The 4,949-nt window shown below is 40.4% G+C and overlaps 1 pseudogene; it reads left to right on the forward strand.

Annotated features, from left to right (window-relative positions):
* The first annotated feature begins 2,947 nt into the window (after positions 1–2,947).
* On the forward strand, positions 2,948–3,788 carry LOC103751021 (annotated as a pseudogene).
* The last annotated feature ends 1,161 nt before the right edge of the window (positions 3,789–4,949 follow it).

Below are 4,949 nucleotides of genomic sequence, written 5' to 3' on the forward strand. Positions count from 1 at the left end.
CAATACAATTATGTGAAGATATTTCTCTCAAGTCCTTCATCTCCATTATTCCCAGGCAGTCACAAAGTCCTATGAGTCCCATCTCTTACTCCATTCCACTCCCACAGCCACTGCAATAGAATCCTGCTGGTCACCTGCTTCCAGTCTACCATTCCTGTTTCATTCTCCACATTTGAGCCAGAACAGCATTTTCCAAATTACAAATGAAGGACTGGGAATGGAGCTCAACTGGTAGAATGTTTGCCTGGCATGCACAAGGGCCGGGTTCAATCTCCAACACGACAGAAACCCGCCATGGGGTACATGCCCCAGTAATTCCAGTGCTCAGGAGGTAGAGGCAAGGGGAGCAAAGTTCATGGACCACATAGAGAGTTTGAGGCCAAGCTGGGTCATATGAGTCCCTGTCTCACATAGAGACAGAGACAGAGATAGAAATGAAATTATGTTATGCCCTATATGAATACTTCTAAGCCTTTAATCTACCAAAAGAACACACCAAGTTTCACTACAAAGTTTAATCTCCATTTATATCTAATTTTTTTATATCTAGCAATTTCCAAGTTTATTATGACCTCTTATAACTACAGACTGCTCCTCTGATTGGAATGATCCTCTTTGGTTCTAGAGGTCAGCCAAAGGATCATGTTCTAGGCGGAACTCTTTCTGAGACTCTCAGTGCTGGTTGCTAACTCTCCACAGTATAAAGACTTTTATTTTTTTAAATATTTCACTTATTTTTATTTTTGTATGCATACAAGTATATTGCTTGCATGTACATAAGTGCACCTGTGTTGTACAATGCCCAAAGAGGTCAGAAGAGGGTGTCAGATCCCCTGGAACTAAAGTTACAGACAGTTGTTAATCATCATGTGGGTGCTGGGGATTGAACCTGGGTCCTCCACAGAGCAGTCAGTGCTCTTAACCGCTGAGCCACCTTTTCAGCCCCAGTACAAAGACTCTTTAGGTGGAACATGATTATGTGATTTACATACTATTTTAAAAGTTAGTTCCATTTACAAGGGCCTACAGGGAGATGTAACTGACTTGTTTATAATATCTTCGAGACCTATACAATGCCTTACCTAACAGGGGCAGTTATGCAGGGCCTTCATTCACGGTTACAGGGGTTTTTGTTCTGCGTTGTTTTTTCCTTACTAGCAATGAGGGAAGGAAAGGTAGAAGAATGAGGTGCTTTTGGAAAAAGAAGTCTAAAATGTAAAGAGCAGTCCTAACATGTTTCAGCTGAAGGACAGCATTGAAGAGAAGCAACAAGAAGTAACATCAGATACAGACTATGAGGCTCAAAATTTTATGCGCCTATAAAAGATGGCTGTTTTGGACAAGGAAGACTGTGAATGTTGCTAATATCAAGATGAACTCATCAGACCTACACAAAATTAGAGTCCAGTGATAAGGTAGAGTGCCAATCTATGTGAAGTAGATACTTTCTCAGGGACTTCTTAAAAGCACAAGAAATTCCATCATAGTCTCCACTCACCCATGCATTCCATGCCTTGCGCATATGCACAACCTTCTGTAACAGTGGGACAGCGACAACCCAGATAAGATGCTACAGACAACATTCAGCCAGCAGTGGCACTGCCGTCAATGAGCTGACACCAACTCAACTCGGCTTTCCATCTCACCTAAGTTTCTCTGGTTTTGTCTTTTAAAAAGTCCCCAAGCCTCAATCTCTTTGAATGTGCACACACACACACACACACACACACACACACACACACACACTTTACTCTCCATCTGAGAGTACTCTCCATACTTTACTCTCATCTGCATAGTCTCATTGCAGTGTTGTGCTACTTCCAAATAAACTTAATCTTTGGAGGATCCTTCTCTGCGTCAACATATCTCCAAATAAATGTAATCCTTCGAGGATACTTCTCTCTGTGTGTTATTTAGGTTAACATATCTAAACTACTCTTCCTACAGAATGGGCATTATAATAAAGGCTTAGAGGGGTCAGAGTGAGAAAGAAAGGGTGAAGAAAAAGACACTACAGTGGAAGGCAGGAAAGATTTGTTAAGTGACTGATCACGGGAGAAAGAAGCAGAGAAAGCAAAGGAGGTAAAAAGGATTCAAAATGTTCTAGGCTATCTTCACTGGAAAACACCTACAGCAGATTACAGAAGAGAATAAACATTAATGAAGATGGAAGAAATTGATCTTAAAATGAAAAAGCAGCTAACACTTCACAGCACCAAGAATTAAAACACTAATCTTAGTATTATATATTGAATAATTATTTTTTTAATATTTTTATTATTTTTATTTTATGTGTATGAGTGTATTGCCTGCATATATGTAAGTGCACTCATGTTGTGCAATGCCCATGGAGGTCAGAAGAGAGCATCAAATCCCCTGGAGCTGAAGTTATAGATGGTTGTTAGCTCCCTGTGGATGCTGAAAATTGAACCCAGGTCCTCTGGAAGAATAGCGAGTGTTCTTAACTGATGAGTCATCTCTCCAACCCGTATTAAATAATTTATAATTATATGAATTAATAATGTTGGTTGAGGCTGGAGAGATGGCTCAGTGGTTAAGAGCACTGACTGCTCTTGCAGAGGACCTGGGTTCAATTCTCAGAACCCAGATGGTGGCTAGCAACCGTCAGTAGCTCCAGTTCCAGGGGATCTGACGCCCTCTTCTGACCTCCATGGGCATTGCACTATGTGGGTGCACTTACATACATGCAGGCAATACATTCATACACATAAAATGAAAATAAAAAATAAAATATTAAAAAACAATGTTGCCAATCATTATTGCTGTTATAGTATCTACTGTAGGAATAACTTTTATAAAATCAACAAAATCGAGACTAATGACTTTTAATTAACCTTCGCAAATTCACTGAACCGTGTGCTCCTGTGATCTGGGTACCTGACCTTGATTCTTAATTTGCTACTGCACCCCAAGATAATGAAGGAACATGGGTATGCTTTAGAATTAACATATCAAAGTGCTGAAAGGCAGCACATGCATCTTTATTGAGGAAGAATTCTGGACATTGTGTGTATGAGATGTTTTAGGCCAAGGAATGAAAGGCAAGACTGTCTTAAGACAAGGGTGGATCTAAGTTTATAGTTCTGCTCTTTTGGGGCTGGAACCATGGAGGTCGCACAGAGAGGAAAAATAAGGTTCCTGCTGTGCCAGAAACCTTTAAGAAAAAGCAAAGACATTTCACAAAGTTAAAGGTAAAATGCCTGCGAAAGAAGCTTGCCCTGAAGACACTTTAAGGCAAAATATCTATGAAAAGGCAAAGCAGTATCACAAGGAATACAGGCATCTGCAGAACTGAGATCCAAATGTCAAGAAAAGCCAGCAACGTCTACAAACCTGCAGAACCAAACTGGCATTTGTCATCAGAATCAGAGGTAACGGTGTTGCCAGCCCAAAGGTCCACAAGGTGTTGAGGCTTCTTCACCTGTGCCAGGTATTCAGTGGCAACTCGTCAATCTCAAGAAGGCTTTACTTAACATGCTGAGGACTGTGGAACCATACATTGCATGGGGGTATCCCAACCTGAATTCACTAAATGAACTTACCTACAAGCGTGGTTATGGCAAAATCAAGAAGCAGATTGCCTTGACAGGTAACTCTTTGATTGCTGGGTCTCTGGGTAAATATGGTGTCATCCGCATGGAGGATCTGATTCTCAAGATCCATACTTCAAATAGTCTTCTCCACGAGGTGGAATGAAGACAACAACGACCCATGTTGTGGAAGGTGGAGATGCCGGCAACAGGAAGACCAGATCATTAGAAAGATGAACTAAGCGTCTCTTATGGTATTTTTGTAATCTGGTCAGTTAATAAATAGAGACCCCTTGTCAAATAAAAAAGGTTGTAGTTCCCCAGTTGAAGCAGAGAAATGGTTTTGAAAAAATTATGAGTGAGACCTGACTCCAGGACACGGTTCCAGAGCACAGTTCCAAGAGACGTCTGGGAGAGCTGGGAACCTCCAAGTTTTGGCCAACTCTTAAAAACTGAAGAGTCCGGCAGTTTTATTCAGGTATCAACTGCAATGTGGCATGGTGACACCTGGAATCTACAAGGAAATACAAAGGGCATTGGGAACTGGTGGATAAAATGAGATGATGTAGCAATAAAAAGGCATGTGTACAGGAAATGCTCCCTGGATTCATCCATGATGTCAAAAGTACATGGAAGTCTACAAGGCTCTTACAACACAGGCAGGGGGTGAGAAATGCAGGCAAATTTTAATAAGTATGACTGAGAACGAAGGGTTGGGGACAAGCAATGTTGGCATCAAATTGAATTCTTAACCGAGCTATGGACAATGTAAAATTTGAAGCATTTTAGAAGGAGTAGAAAAGAACCATTTTATAAAGCAGTACTTCTGTGTTCCCTTTACAAGTGGGTCACAATTGAATAAATAAATAAGAAAATACAGAAATCTATAAGTGACGTGACATATCCCAGTTACTTATAAATTGGTCCTAAGGGCAAAGGCAAGGATATTGCAAGAACATGTTCTCGCTTACTGAGGATCACAAATGTCACAGGTCTGCCCTTTCAAGATAATGCTTTCCTTCATATTTTGATACTTTAACAACTTTTTCTAAAAAGTAAATGAATAAATATGGGGTTAGAGGTATAGCTCAGTGGTACAGTGCTTGCCTAACACGCACAAGTTCTTGGATACATCCTTAGTGCCTCAAAATAGTTTGTATGAATACTAAACAGCAGAATACGGCACCTACCGAACTATCCATGTTAAATAGTGTCCATATAAACCTGACTTACAAAAAAGGCCAGATGACTGGTGGCTGGCAACATGTCTGATGTTCAGCATTTATCAGCTTATCTTCTGAAAAGAATTCAGAACTTAAATTGGCACAATTCAAAGTGAAATTAGAACAAAGAGTAACAATTTGAAATGCATGCAGTTTACTGATGGCCCTTACCATT

The sequence above is a fragment of the Nannospalax galili genome, unplaced genomic scaffold (genome assembly GCF_000622305.1).
Source record: "Nannospalax galili isolate Female #2095 unplaced genomic scaffold, S.galili_v1.0 scaffold305, whole genome shotgun sequence".
NCBI classification, from domain to species: Eukaryota; Metazoa; Chordata; class Mammalia; order Rodentia; family Spalacidae; genus Nannospalax; species Nannospalax galili.